At 47.7% G+C, this 16,164-nt stretch overlaps 1 protein-coding gene across 1 annotated transcript in view; it reads left to right on the top strand.

Moving 5' to 3' along the window:
• The first annotated feature begins 9,314 nt into the window (after window positions 1–9,314).
• The window catches only part of cryba2a (crystallin, beta A2a), a 41,014-nt gene continuing 34,164 nt past the window's right edge, over window positions 9,315–16,164 (top strand). Inside the window, exon 1 of the mRNA XM_067986757.1 lies at window positions 9,315–9,383. The gene's annotated coding sequence lies outside the window, so the exon portion shown is untranslated. The remainder of the gene's footprint in view (window positions 9,384–16,164) is intronic.

The raw sequence follows: 16,164 nt of genomic DNA, 5'->3' as shown, positions 1-16,164 counted from the left end.
ATCACTATTGCTTTCCTGACCTTCTACCTGCCCCCCTGTACAGTTGAGCCACCCGTGGTGCCATGGACTTGGCACTGGCTGCACTCCCCAGAGGAAACCTCTCCCTCACCACTGGCTAGAGAGAGCGAGATTCATTCAGGGGACTCCTCCACTACCTGCCTGGTCCTCCTTGTCTGCCTGGCGGTTACCCAGTCCCTCTCTGCCTGCACCCTTATATATAATATGTAAACCACGCATTCTTCCCTATGGGCTTTAGTGGGCAACTACTATTCTTGGTGTGTAAGTGACCCAAGGTCTGTCCGCAGTCAGATAGTCCAAGTTGGGGGGGTGGGGTGCTTCCTGATATAACCCCTGAACAGCACAGCTCTAATTTTTAGGTTATGCCCCTTGTTCTGTACTCTCCCCCACCTGAGGAAATAGTTTCTCTCTATCTACCCTATCAAATCCTTTAATCATCTTAAACACCTGGTTAGAATGTGGAACTCGCTATCACATGGAGTAGTTGAGGTGAATGGCGTAGATACATTTCTGAGGAAGCTAGATCAGTACATGAGGGAGAAATGAATAGAAGGATATGTTGGTAGGATGAGATGAAGAGGGGTGGGAGGAGGCTCGTGTGGAGCATAGACAGCATAGACCAGTTGGGCCGAATGGCCAATTTCTGTGCTGTAAATACTATGTAACACCTCAATTAGATCACCCCTTTTGGGCCAATTACTCTTTTGGCCATTTTACTAGAAAATTGGAAAAAGTTAATTATTGCAAAATAACAGACTCCACTGGTGTCGAAATGGCTCCTTATGTTCTGGAAATAATTTTCTTTTCCAAATCTTTTTATTTTCACAGTCAGGAGCATTTACATAATGTTATGTGATCCACTTCCTCTCTGACGCACCTCCCTCCCGGGTTACTGATAGACCAGCGGCAACTTCGCAGTCCAGCAGAAATCAGTTAATGTCAAACACGTTAACACTAATGAACAGAAAAAGTATATCAATTGCCCTCGGGAAGCCAGTGGATTAAGACAAACAGAGGTCCCTGGTAGCTCAGCGTGTGAATGCACTATCTGGTCTGCTCCACACGCAGACCTGGAAGATCCCAGGTTTGAGCACTGCTTTGCTGGACAGCAGTCGGGGCACGACAAATGGACTGGAGAGAGGTAGAAGGCTCTGGCGCTAAAAGGGTTAAATTACGAGGACGGGGTTGCATTAACTTGGCTTGTAGTCCCTTGAGTTTAGAAGGTCGAGGGGTGATCTGATCGAGGTGTTTAAAATGATAATGGGATTCGATAGGGTAGTTAGAGAGAATTTATTTCCTCCGGTGGGGGGGGGAGAGAGTCCAGAACAAAGGGGCAGAATCTTAAAATTAGAGCTCGGCCGTTCAGGAGTGAAATCAGGAAGCACTTTTTCACACAAAGGGTAGTGGAAATCTGGAACTCGTTCCCCCAAAAGGCTGTGGATGCTGGAGATCAATTGAAAATTTCAAGACTGAGATCGATAGATTTTTGATGGGTAAGGTTATCAAGGGATATGGAGCAATGGCAGTTAAATGGAGTTAAGATGCAGATCAACCATGATCTAATAGAATGGCTCGAGGGGCTGAATGGCCTCCTCCTGTTACTATGTTCCAATCACTGTCCAGTATCTTGTGCTGTGATGTGCCTGCATGTACATACATGGGGTGACGACAGGATCAGGCGCAGCTGTGATGCACTCCTGGTCAAACAGCTCAGTCGGCACTCGGGGGCGGGGGGTGGGTGTTGAAATTCATTGGCGGCACGGTCCAGGCAGTTACAGAAAGTTCGCACCCATCAGTGTCCTCTGCTATTGACCCCACCGGCATATGGGGTGGGGGGGTTCAGTGGGAGGTGAAGTCATTTGCACAGGATTGATGAGAGCCCGGGAGACTAGAGGCACATCCTGGGTACCCACTTGCCCCACAGGGCCAGAATCCCGGCTTGAGCCAAACTCCCATCCCCACCTCCCCAACCCCCGCACCCCCTCCCCCCCCCCACACTAATTGCGCCGACCTCCGCCCTATAGGAGGCCGGCCCACTTCTTTCACCAAACTTACACCAGCTTCCCGTGAGACCGAGGTCAAGGGAACTCCCAGCGTAGAGAGTTCCCACATCCTACCCCCCACTCCCATCCCCACCGACTCCGGACCCTCCATGTCGGTAGCCTCCTTTTTTGGGGCGGGTGGAGGCTCCGTCCCCAAAACAAGGTCACAGGAAACTCCCGGGCAAGACGGGGAGCTGGCCGGAGTGACGGCGGGAACTCTCCGGAACGGCCAGGAAATTTCTTCCCCCTCACTGTCTCGGCTCGCATGTGAAGAACGACCATTTCAGAAGGCATCGAGCGTCCGGCATTCACCAGCTGATTCAGAACTGGTGAAAATCGGAATCGGGGAGGGGGTGGAAGATTCCTGCACCCAAAAAATACATCTGTCACTCCTTGAAGTAGAAGAATGACAGTTTGTACATTTAAACGAGACTGACGTTTATAAATGTGGAGAAATGTGGGGTAAGAGCAGGGAAAGAAATCACTTGTTAAATGGTTAAAAGAAAGAACTGGTGTCTTTCATATCCTCAGGACGTCCCAAAGCGCCTTACAGCCAATGAAGTACTTTTGAAGTGTAGCCACGTTGTAATGTAGGAAACATGGCAACCAATTTGCGCACAGCAAGGTCCCACAAACAGCAATGAGCGAACCATCTGTTAGTGATGTTGGTTGAGGGCTAAATATTGGTCAGGACACTGGGGAGAACTCACCTGCTTTTCTTTGAAATAGTGGCCGTGGGATCTTTTACTTCCACCTGAGAGGGCAGACGGGGCCTCGATTCAACGTCTCATTTGAAAGACGGCGCCTCCGACAGTGCAGCACTCCCTCAGTACTGCACTGAAGTGTCAGCCAAAATTTAATGCTCAAAAGTCGCTGGAATGGGACCTGAACCCACAATGTTCTGACTCAGAGGCGAGAGTGCTCACAACAAGAAACAGCTGACATATGCAGATCATCGAAAGTGGCCGCACATGCAGAAAGGTAGAGGGAATCCTCGGTTTTGTATCCAGAGGCAAAAACATACTAAAGCAGAGAGGTAATAATGAACTTGCACAAGACTGAAGTTGGAATATTGTGTACAGGTTTTGGTTATCTCATTATAGAAAGTGCTTTATAGCAATGGGAAAGGTGCAGCATAGATTCACGGCCACATTAGCAGGAATAAGGGGGTCACAGTTGCTAGGAGAGATATTTCAAGATTGGGCTTTTTTCACTGGAGCTGAGAGGGTTGAGTGGTGACCTGATAGAGGTCTTCAGGATCATGAAGGTTTCATGATATGATGAACAGTGACGGGTTATTTTCACTGGTTGGCGAGGCAGTAATGGGGCCGCACGATTATAAGAGGATCACAAAAAAAAATTAAGGTGAAAGGAGGAGGGTAGGAAAAAATATCCTTGCACGAGGGTGGTTAGAATTTGGAATTCTCTGTGGCAAACCATTGTCGAAGCCAGAGTCCATCGTAAGTCCTTTCAAAAGGGAATTAGTTGCCTGAGAAAAGAGAAATATTGAAGGGAATGCGGGTCAAAACAGATGAATGGGATCGGACTATCATAGTATCATTGTAGGTACAGCACAGGAGGAGACCATTCGGCCCATCGTGCCTGTGCTGGCTCTTCGAAAGAGCTATCCAATTAGTCCCATTCCCCTGCTCTTTCCCCATAGCCCTGTAAATTTTTTCCCTTCAAGTATTTATCCAATTCCCTTTTGAAAGTTACTATTGAATCTGCTTCCACCGCCCTTTCAGGCAGCGCATTCCAGATCATAATAACTCGCTGCATAAAAAAATGTTTCCTCGTGTCGCCTCTGGCTCTTTCGCCGATCACCTTAAATCTGTGTCCTCTGGTTACCGACTCTTCTGCCACTGGAAACAGTTATTTACTCTGTCAAAACCGTTCATGATTTTGAACACCTCGATCAAATCTCCCCTTAACCTGAAATAAAAACAGAAAATGCTGGAAATACTCAGCAAGTCAGGTAGTATCTGTGGAGAAAGAAACAGAGTTAACGTTTCAGGTCAATGACCTTTCGTCAGAACTGGAAGAAGTTGAAGATTAAACAGTTTTTAAGCAAGTACAGAGCCAGGAGAACAATCCCAGCTAATACAGTCTCTCCACATAACTCAAGTCTCTCATCCCTGTTAACATTCGAGTAAATCTCTTCGCCAGGAATCTCCTCAGAGTTGCTCCCGTTCTCCCGTCGTGACTTCGCCTGGAAACCCAGTTTAACCGCTTGCTGACCTGGTTTCTGTCACACTTCCGCGCACTTCCGAGGAAATTCCCGGCCTAGGTGGCTCGAGTGGATAAAATTTGCCGGCACGGATTTGATGGGCTGAGTGGCCCAACTCCTGTGCTGTGACATTCCGTGGTTCCACCTTCATGTGTTTGCTGAGGTGGTGAGGTCAAACACAGCATCATTTCGCTTTCATGTGACCATATTATAGAATCATAGAAGCTTACAGCACAGAAGGAGGCCATTCGGCCCATTGCGCCTGTGCTGGCTCTTTCAAAGAGCTGTCCAATTTAGTCCCAACCCTGCTGCTTTTTCATCATAACCCTGCAAATTAGTCCTCTTCAAGTACATGTCCAATTGTCTTTTGAACGTTCCTATGGAATCTGCTTTCAGGTAGTGTGTTCCAGTTCTTAACAACTCTCTGTATGAAAAACATTTCTCCACATTTCCCCTCTAGTCTTTTTGCCACTTATTTTAAATCTATGACTTCTGGTTACTGACCCACTTGCCAAAGGAAACAATTTCTCCCTACTTGCTCAATCAAAACCCTTCATAATTTTGAATACCTCCATTTCTCCCCTTAACCTTCTCTGCTTTAAGGAGAACAATCCCAGCTTCTCCAAGCAAGGAAGTCATGCTAAACCTTTACAAATCGCTGGTTAGACCTCAGCAGGAGTATTGTGTCCAATTCTAGGCACTGCACTTTAGGAGGGATATCAAGGCCTTGGAGAGGGTGCAGAGGAGATTTACTAGAATGAGACCAGGGATGAGGGACTTCAGTCATCTACAAGGCACAAGTCAGGAGTGTGATGGAATACTCTCCACTTGCCTGGATGAGTGCAGCTCCAACAACACTCAAGAAGCTTGACACCATCCAGGACAAAGCAGTCCGCTTGATTGGCACCCCATCCACCACCCTAAACATTCACTCCCTTCACCACCGGCGCACTGTGGCTGCAGTGTGTAACATCAGGATGCACTGCAGCAACTCGCCAAGGCTTCTTCGACAGCACCTCCCAAACCCGCGACCTCTACCGCCTAGAAGGACAAGGGTAGCAGGCACATGGGAACAACACCACCTGCATGTTCTCCTCCAAGTCACACACCATCCAGACTTGGAAATATATCGCCGTTCCTTCATCGTCGCTGGGTCAAAATCCTGGAACTCCCTTCCTAACAGCACTGTGGGAGAACCTTCACCACTCGGACTGCAGCGGTTCAAAAAGGCGGCTCACCACCACCTTCTCAAGGGCAATTAGGGATGGGCAATAAATGCCGGCTTCGCCAGCGACGCCCACATCCCATGAACGAATAAAAAAGGTTATGTGGTGAGACTGGAGAAGCTGGGATTTAATCGAGGTGTTCAAAATTAGAAGAGGTTTTCTTAGAGTAAAGAGGGAGAAACTGTTTCCACTGGCAGGAGGGTTGATAAGCAGAGGAAATGGATTTAAGATAATTGGCGAACGAACCAGAGGGGAGATGAGGAGAATTTTTTTGCACAGCGAGTTGTTATGATCTGAAATGCACTGCCTGAAAGGGTGGTGGAAGCAGATTTAATAGCAACTTTCAAAAGGGAATTGGATAAATAGTTGAAAAGGAAAAATTTGCAAGCTATGGGGAAAAGAGCAGGGGGATTGGGTCTAATTGGATAGCTCAGGTGTTAGCTGTGGCTCAGTGGTGGCACTCTCGCCTCTGAGTCAGAAGGTTGTAGGTTCAGGTCCCACTCCAGAGACTTGAGCACATAATCTAGGCTGACACTCCCAGTGCCAGTACCGAGGGAGAACCGCACTTGTCGGAGGTGCTGACTTTTGGATGAAATGTTGAACTGAAGCCTTGTCTGCCCTCTCAGGTGGATGTAAAATATCTGAACAGCGTTATTTCAAAGAAGAGCAGGAGAGTTCTCCCTGGAGTCCTGGCCAATATTTATCCCTCAACCAATATCACTAAAAACAGATTATCTGATCATTTAGCTCATTGCTGTTTGTGGGACCTTGCTGTGCACAAATTGGCTTTCCTACATTACAATGGTGACCACACTTCAGAAGTACTTAATTGGCTGTAAAGCACTTTGAGGTGTTGTGAGCTCATGAAAGGCGCTATAGAAATGTAAGTCTTTTTGTTTCAAAGAGCTAGCACAGGCACGATGGGCTGAATGGCCTCCAGTATGATTCTATAAATTGTCCACCTCCTCAAATTAAGTAAAACAAGATCAAACATTCATCCCAAATATCCCAAAACAAGCATCCATGAAGGGTTTGTATCACAGCTGAACACTGTAAATGTGTGACATTCAAATGCTCTTTTGAATAAAAAAAAATGTTTTAATCTCATGGGGTAGGGATCTTGCTGGCGTTTTGCACTGATGTTTTAATTAAGGCCATTATTGTAGGTGCTGCAGTAAAAGAAATGCAGACTTTCATCTCCTCTGTTTACCTTACTTGCCTCCACCTGTCTCTGTTTATCACTGCGCTCTCCATTATCTCTCTCCGTGTCTCCTTTCAACTGGAAATTAAATGCTAGGAGCCAAAGCCCAGCTTCTGTTTATCTTCCACAGCCTCAACTGTAATAGATGTCCTCTCTCCTTCACCTGTTTAAACGGCTCTGTCAGTGGGGGCTCTGTACACTTTTAAAAAGACAGGTTAACCCTTGATAGGCCAGTTAATTATGAGCGGTTTTTAAAGGAACGAACTTGCACTGATATAGCACCTTTCACGACCTCAGGATGTCCCAAGTGCTTTACAGCCAATGAAGTGCTTTTTTGAAGTGTGATGTGGAGATGCCGGTGATGGACTGGGGTGGACAAATGTAAGGAATCTTACAACACCAGGTTATAGTCCAACAGTTTTATTTGAAAATCACAAGCTTTCGGATGCTTTCTCCTTCGTCAGACGAAGGAGAAAGCCTCCGAAAGCTTGTGATTTTCAAATAAAACTGTTGGACTATAACCTGGTGTTGTAAGATTCCTTATTTTTTGAAGTGTGGTCAATGTTGTAATGTAGGGAAACGTAGCAGCCAATTTGCACACAGTGATAATGACCAGATAATCTGTTCTAGTGATGTTGGGTTGAGGGATAAATATCGGCCAAGACACCAGGGAGAATTCCCCAGCTCCTGTTTACAATAGTGACATGGGATTTTCTATATCCCACCTGAGAGGGCAGACAGGACCTCAGTTTGACATCTCATATTGAAAGACAGTGCAGCACTCCCTCAGCACTACATTGGGAGCGTCAGCCTAAGATTTTGTGCCCAAGTCTCTGGAGTGGGTCTTGAGCCCATAACCTTCGTGACTTCAGAGGCAACAGTACTACCCACTGAGCCAAGGCTAATACCTGTGGCTGACTGTGAGGTAGAATTTCTGTGGGAATACCCCAATCTCCCGCCATAACTTCAGCAGAAGAGTGGTGGAAACCCGGGGGGGGGGGGGTGGGGGAAGCCTTGCGGAAATTCCAGGCGTGTGCGTGTGTGGGAAGAGGTGATGGTGGGGGGGTGGAGGTGGAGGGAGTGGCGAGAGACCAAATACGCAACACTGGCTGTAGTCACTGCATGTTAAATTGCAACAGAAAGTCTCTCCTGGGGGCTGTCAAAACTGAGGGCGTCACACCAGCTATTGAACTAACGATAACCAATTTATGGAGTCTTCAAAGGACAAAGAGTAATCTACTTGTAGATTCCAGTCAAAACAGGTGTCAAAGAAATTACCAGAAGCAGTAAATAACGTATACCTGAGTGGGTGTGGTGGCAATTACTCCTAATTAACATAAGAGGGCAGAAAATGTGAGGCTCTGCTCCGTGGGCAAATGTTGTAGCCCAAACTCCACCAGCAGTTTACTACATTAGGACCGTGACTATACATCAAAAGGACTTTATTTTGCTGTTGTAATGTTAGTGACTGCTGCAAAGCTCTTCGGGAGGTCCTGAGGTCATGAAAGGCGCCATATAAACGCAAGTTCGTTCTTTTTTTTAATGCAGCCTCACCATTCCTACCCCAGTGTGTCCATGCGGGTGGAAAACCATTGCCCTCTCTGTGGCGTGGGTGCCCAGTGGAAGGTGAATGCACTGGGCAGTGGCTAGCTACTGCCATAAAAGGGTTGTCTGGTGCTTACGGCTCGTTGCTCAGGATGGCACTGGGCCGTTACAGGCCAATGAAAGCCCCAGATTTGCTGCCTTGAGCTTACTAGTCTCAGCTAGGGGTACGGAAATTGATTTCAGCGTTTTTGGGCTGAAGGAGGGGGGTTGCAATTGCTACCTAGTGACAACTGCAGGAATGTGGTGGGGTTCGGTAACTGCCCTGAGAAGGTGGTGATAGGCCTTCTCCTTGAATTGCTGCAGTCAGCGTGGTGCTTTTTTAGCGTTTGTGTGGCTGGGAGATATTTTCATTCCCCACAGATTTCTCCCTTCCTCTCCTGAAGGTGTCCTTAAATGTGTGCCTCTTTTTCTTAATAAAATAGCTTGTGGTAAAACACATCCATATTTTTGTTACCTCTAGAGTTGCCTATTCCAAGGTTCTCCTGGCCGGCCTCCCATCTCCCACCCTCCATAAACTTGAGCTCATCCAGAACTCTGCTGCCCGTATCCTAACTCGCACCGAGTCCCGTTCACCCATCACCCCTGCGCTCGCCGACTAGCGTTCGTTCCTGGTCCGGCAACGCCTTGAATTTAAAATTCTCATCCTCATGTTCAAATCCCTCCATGGCCTCGCCCCTCCCTATCTCTGTAACCTCCTCCAGCCCTACAAACCTCCGAGGTCTCTGCGCTCCTCCAACTCTGGCCTCTGGTGCATTCCCCATTTCCTTTGCCTCGGTATTGGCGGCCGTGCCTTCAGCCGTCTAGGTCCCCAGTTCTGGAATTCCCTGCCCAATCCTCTCCGACTCTCTATCTCTCTCTCCTCCTGTAAGATGCTCTTTAAAACCTATCTCTTTGACCAAACTTTTGATCACCTGTCCTAATATCTCCTTATGTGGCTCGGTGTCAAATTCTGTTTGATAATCGCTCCTGTGAAGCACCTTGTGGCGTTTTACAAAGCAACAGGCGCTGTATAAATACAAGCTGATGTTGTTTGTTGTTACAGAAAGCACACAGATGTATTTAAGGTGAGCACATTAAACGTGTTTGGTCTGCGACCTAAATCAGGAATTTCATTACAAATTATTTCTCGTAATTTTAAGATCTGCAATTAGCATACGCTGGTTTGAATAACTTGTCTCCTCTGTATAGGTGAGTTCCAAACACTGGGACGGTGTTGTCACTGTAAAGGAGCCTGAGGTGGAGGTGTCGTTTTACAGATGTCTGTGCGGTCCTGCAGCTACAGAATATTTACTGAGCAGGTGACAGTTTATCTATGAGATATGAAATGGCTGCAAGCGTAGGGTGGATTAGTGTTGCCTGAATTGGTGAGTTAAAGCATACAAACAGAGCTCTGGATTACATTTCTCATATTTCCCAATGCCCGAAAGCCCCCCCTCCCCCCTCTCCTTCCCTGCTCTAGTACTGCCTTTGCAGCTGGCCTTTGTCAAGGTGGCAGCTGCTTCCGTCCCAGGGTTTTGCGAGACGCTGTGCAGAAGGCTGGCATGGATGGGTTGCTGTGGTGTCACACGACCACGGTGGGGTGGGGGAGGGGTCCAAGGTCATGAGGTGCTAGAATCTTGCGCTAACAGGTGCAGAGGCCTGAGACCTACTCCACTCCATCCCCCTAGTGCAACGTGCCCGACAGTACGAGCCGGAAGCTCACGGACAGTGCGAAAGGCTCAATAAGGTCTCGACTCTCATGCAATTAGTGGTAACAACAACTTACATTTATATCATAGAATCATTGAAAGTTACGGCACAGAAGGAGGCCGTTCGGCCCATGATGTCCGTGCCGGCCGAAAAAGAGCTATCCAGCTTAATCCCGCCTTCCAGCACTTGGTCCGTAGCCCTGTAGGTTACGGCACTTCAAGTGCACATCCAAGTACTTTTTAAATGAGTTGAGGGTTTCTGCCTCTACCACCCTTTCAGGCAGTGAGTTCCAGACCCCCACCACCCTCTGGGTGAAAACATTTCTCCTCAGCTCCCCTCTAATCCTGCTACCAATCACTTTAAATCTATGCCCCCTGGTCACTGACACCTCTGCTAAAGGAAATGTGTCCTCCCTATCCACTCTATCTAGGCCCCATCATAATTTTATATACCTCAATTAAATCTCCCCTCAGTCTCCTTTGTTCCAAAGAAAACAACCCCAGCCTATCCAATCTTTTCTAATAGCTAAAATTCTCCAGCCCTGGCAACACCCTCGTAACTCTCCTCTGTACCCTCTCTAGTGCAATCACATTTTTCCTGTTATGGAGTGACCAGAACTGTACACAGTACTCAAGCTGTGGCCTAACCAATGTTTTATATAGTTCTAGCATAACCACCCTGCTCTTTTATTCTATGCCTCGGCACATAAAGGAAAGCACCTATATGCCTTTTTAACCACCTTATCCACCTGTCCTGCTATCTTCAGGGATCTGTTGACATGTACTCCAAGGTCCCTCTGTTCCTCTACACCTCTTAGTATCCTCCCATTTATTGTGTACTCCCTTGCTTTGTTTGCTCTCCTCAAATGCATTACTTTACACTTCTCTGGATTGAATTCCATTTTTCACTTTTCTGCCCACCTGACCAGTCCATTGATATCTTCCTGCAGTCTACAGCTTTCCTCCTCACTATCAACCACACGGCCAATTTTTGTATCATCTGCAAACTTCTTAATCATGTCCCCCACATTCAAGTCCAAATCATTAATATATACCACAAAAAGCATGGACCCTAGTAGTGAGCCTTGCGGGACCCCACTGGAAACAGCCTTCCAGTCCCATCAACCATTACCCTTTGCTTCCTACCACTGAGCCAATTTTGGATCCAACTAGCCACTTTCCCTTGGATTCCATGGGCTTTTACTTTTCTGACCAGTCTGCCATATGGGACCTTGTCAAAAGCCTTGCTAAAATCCACGTACACTACATCAAACACGTTACCCTCATTACGCATTACCTGCTCAAAAAATTCAATCAAAGTTAGTCAGACATGACCTTCCCTTAACAAATCCATGCTGACTGTCCTTGATTAACCCGTGCCTTTCCAAATGATGATTCATACTGTCCCTCAGAATTGATTCCAATAATTTGCCCACCACTGAGGTTAGACTGATTGGCCTATAATTACTTAGTCTATCTCTTTCTCCCTTTTTAAACAAGGGTACAACGTTAGCAGTCCTCCAATCCTCCGGCACCACGCCTGTAGCCACGGAGGATTGGAAAATGATGGTCAGAGCCTCCGCTATTTCCTCCCTTGCTTTTCTTAGCAGCCTGGGACACATTTCATCCGGGCCAGATAATTTATCTACTTTCAAAGATGTTAAACCATTCAAGACTTCCTCTCTCACTATGTTTATCCCATCCAATATTTCACACTCCTCCTCCTTAACTACAAACCCTGCATTATCCCCCTCTTTTGTGAATGATGTGGAGATGCCGGTGATGGACTGGGGTTGACAATTGTAAACAATTTTACAACACCAAGTTATAGTCCAGCAATTTTATTTTAAATTCACAAGCTTTCGGAGATTTTCTCCTTCCTCAGGCAAATGTTTCAAGAGCTCCTTGAAGCCTACGCATTTATACATATTGAACAATACATGGTGTTTACAGACTGCCCCTGCAACTGCCCGTTGCCAAGGCAATCACCGTGTTCAGACAGAGAGGTGTCACCTGCAGAACCCCCGAATACACATTCAACAAAAAAACAAACAGGGAAAAAAAAACAGAGAAAAAAAACACAGAGAGAGGCAGAAACATCCGGAAGGCAGAGAGAGCCAGCAAATGACCCATTATATTAAAAACAGATAACATTTGTTCGCTGGTGGGGTAACGTGTAGCGTGACATGAACCCAAGATCCCGGCTGAGGCCGTCCTCATGGGTGCGGAACTTGGCTATCAATTTCTGCTCGACGATTTTGCGTTGTCGTGTGTCTCGAAGGCCGCCTTGGAGTACGCTTACCCGAAGGTCGGTGGATGAATGTCCATGACTGCTGAAGTGTTCCCCGACTGGGAGGGAACCCTCCTGTTTGGCGATTGTTGCGCGGTGTCCGTTCATCCGTTGTCGCAGCGTCTGCATGGTCTCGCCAATGTACCATGCTCTGGGGCATCCTTTCCTGCAACGTATGAGGTAGACAACGTTGGCCGAGTCACAGGAGTATGAACCATGCACCTGGTGGGTGGTGTCATCTCGTGTGATGGTGGTATCTGTGTCGATGATCTGGCATGTCTTGCAGAGGTTACCGTGGCAGGGTTGTGTGGCGTCGTGGACGCTGTTCTCTTGAAAGCTAGGTAGTTTGCTGCGAACGATGGTCTGTTTGAGGTTGGGTGGCTGTTTAAAGGCGAGTAGTGGAGGTGTGGGGATGGCCATAGCGAGGTGTTTGTCCTCATTGATGACATGTTGAAGGCTGCGGAGAACATGGCGTAGTTTCTCCGCTCCGGGGAAGTACTGGACGACAAAGGGTACTCTGTTGGTTGCGTCCCGTGTTAGTCTCCTGAGGAGGTCTATGCGATTTTTTGCTGTGGCCCGTCGGAACTGTCGATCGATGAGTCGAGCGTCATATCCCGTTCTTACTAGGGCGTCTTTCAGCGTCTGTAGGTGTCCATCGCGTTCCTCCTCGTCTGAGCAGACCCTGTGTATTTGCAGGGCCTGTCCATAGGGGATGGCCTCTTTGACGTGGTTAGGGTGGAAGCTGGAAAAGTGGAGCATCGTGAGGTTGTCCGTGGGCTTGCGGTAGAGTGAGGTGCTGAGGTGCCCGTCTTTGATGGAGATTCGTGTGTCCAAGAAAGAAACTGATTCTGAGGAGTAGTCCATGGTGAGCTTGATGGTGGGATGGAACTTGTTGATGTTATCGTGTAGTCTCTTTAGTGATTCCTTGCCGTGGGTCCATAGAAAGAAAATGTCGTCGATGTATCTGGTGTATAGTGTTGGTTGGAGGTCTTGTGCAGTGAAGAAGTCCTGCTCGAACTTGTGCATGAAAATGTTGGCGTATTGGGGTGCGAATTTGGTCCCCATGGCTGTTCCGTGTGTTTGGGTAAAGAACTGGTTATCGAAGGTGAAGACATTGTGATCCAGGATGAAGCGGATGAGTTGTAGGATGGCTTCCGGAGATTGGCTGTTGTTGGTGTTGAGTATTGATGCTGTCGCAGCGATGCCGTCATCGTGGGGGATACTGGTGTATAGTGCCGAGACGTCCATCGTGGTGAGAAGTGTTCCTGGTTCAACTGGTCCGTGGGTACTGAGTTTTTGTAGGAAGTCTGTAGTGTCACGACAGAAGCTGGGGGTTCCCTGTACGATGGGTTTCAGGATGCCCTCGATGTATCCAGAGAGGTTCTCACACAGGGTTCCGTTGCCTGATACGATGGGACGTCCGGGTGTGTTGGCTTTGTGTATCTTTGGGAGGCAGTAGAAGTCTCCCACGCGGGGATTACGTGGGATGAGAATGCGTAGGATGCTTTGAAGGTCTGGATCGAAGGTCTTGATCAGTTTGTTGAGCTGGTGGGTGTGTTCTTTGGTCGGATCTGCGGGTAACCGTCTGTAGTGTTCCTGGTTGTCCAGTTGTCGGTATGCTTCTTTGCAATAGTCTGTTCTGTTCTGTATGACTATGGCTCCTCCTTTGTCCGCTGGTTTGATGACGATGTTGCGGTTGGTCTTGAGAGCGTTGATGGCGTTGCGTTGTGCTCGGGTGACATTCTGGACTGTCTTCTGAGTGCGGCTGATGAATCTGGCATTGACGCATTTCCTGACAGCTTGAGCATACATGTCCAGCTGAGGGCAGCGACCCTCCGGAGGAGTCCAGTTTGACTCTTTCCTCTTCGGTTGCTGTACCGCGGATCCCTCTGTCTGCTGTTCCGGATCGTCGATTGTCTCATTGGGTTCGCTGCTGAAATCTTGGGGTTTGTGGTAGAATTCCCGGAGCCTCATTCTCCTGATGAATTCCTCTGTGTCCGCCGCGAGACTAGTGGGGTCCATTTTGGTAGTGGGGCAGAAATTGAGCCCTCGGCTGAGAACTTCGATTTCGTCTGGTTGAAGGGTGTGGTCGGATAAATTGACAATAGACTTCCCTGTGGTTGCAACCGTGGTACCAGGGGAAGCTTGGTCGTTGCTGGTGGTGATGCCGAGTTTCTCAAGCTTCCTGCTCTTGGTTTTCATGTAGGCAGCGTAGTTCCGTTGCCTCGTCTGTTTGGCGGTATAACGTAGCTGGTCTGCTGTGTCTTGAGTACAGGTTGAGAGTATGGACTCTATCTTGGTTTCGAGGTTGTGGCGTCTGCTGTAGAGTTGGTGTATGAGATGGTTGCGGAGTGTGCGAGAGGTACGGCGGCAGAGTCTCTCAGCGTAATCCGAGTTGTATGTGGACTTGAGTGGGTTCGTGATCTGGAGTCCTTTCGGGATCTTGTCTGCTTTCTTGCAGCTCTGTAAAAACTTGATGTCTGTGTCTAAATGCGCGATCTTCTTGGATATCCTTTCCACTGTGAGCCGGCAGTTTGTGGTGTCGATGGTAGTCATGATGTGGAGATGCCGGTGATGGACTGGGGTTGACAATTGTAAACAATTTTACAACACCAAGTTATAGTCCAGCAATTTTATTTTAAATTCACAAGCTTTCGGAGATTTTCTCCTTCCTCAGGCAAATGTTTCAAGAGCTCCTTGAAGCCTACGCATTTATACATATTGAACAATACATGGTGTTTACAGACTGCCCCTGCAACTGCCCGTTGCCAAGGCAATCACCGTGTTCAGACAGAGAGGTGTCACCTGCAGAACCCCCGAATACACATTCAACAAAAAAACAAACAGGGAAAAAAAAAACAGAGAAAAAAAACACAGAGAGAGGCAGAAACATCCGGAAGGCAGAGAGAGCCAGCAAATGACCCATTATATTAAAAACAGATAACATTTGTTCGCTGGTGGGGTAACGTGTAGCGTGACATGAACCCAAGATCCCGGTTGAGGCCGTCCTCATGGGTGCGGAACTTGGCTATCAATTTCTGCTCGACGATTTTGCGTTGTCGTGTGTCTCGAAGGCCGCCTTGGAGTACGCTTACCCGAAGGTCGGTGGATGAATGTCCATGACTGCTGAAGTGTTCCCCGACTGGGAGGGAACCCTCCTGTTTGGCGATTGTTGCGCGGTGTCCGTTCATCCGTTGTCGCAGCGTCTGCATGGTCTCGCCAATGTACCATGCTCTGGGGCATCCTTTCCTGCAACGTATGAGGTAGACAACGTTGGCCGAGTCACAGGAGTATGAACCATGCACCTGGTGGGTGGTGTCATCTCGTGTGATGGTGGTATCTGTGTCGATGATCTGTTTTGTGAAGACAGACACAAAGGGGATGATTTTAACCCCCAAGAGCGGGTGGGTTGGGGGCGGGTGGGAGTTGAAAATAATTGATTTTTTGGGTCGCAACTGCAAAATATTTGGACTTTGCATTCCCTGTGGGAAGCCTGAACTTTTACCCACCCAAGTTAAACCCGGAAATAAAGCAGGGTTGCAGTCATGACCCAAAAAACAATTATTTTCAACTCCCACCCGCCCCCAACCCACCTGTTCTTTGGGGTTAAAATCAACCTCTGTGTAGTCATTTAGAACCATACCCATATCTTCCGCCTCCACACATAGGTTACCTTTTTGTTCTCCAATAGGCCCTACTCTTTCCTTAGTTATCCTCTTGCTCTTTATATATTTGTAAAACATTTTTGGGTTTTCCTTAATTTTACTTGCCAGTATTTTTTCATGCCCTCTCTTTGCTTTCCTAATTTCCTTTTTAATTTCACCCCTGCACTTTCTATACTCCCCTGGTGCCTTTAACGTAGTGAAA

This window comes from Heptranchias perlo, chromosome 7, assembly GCF_035084215.1.
Source record: "Heptranchias perlo isolate sHepPer1 chromosome 7, sHepPer1.hap1, whole genome shotgun sequence".
Classification (NCBI taxonomy): domain Eukaryota; kingdom Metazoa; phylum Chordata; class Chondrichthyes; order Hexanchiformes; family Hexanchidae; genus Heptranchias; species Heptranchias perlo.
The sequence above is the reverse complement of the archived record's forward strand: the minus strand, read 5'-3'. Positions and strand labels throughout refer to the sequence as shown.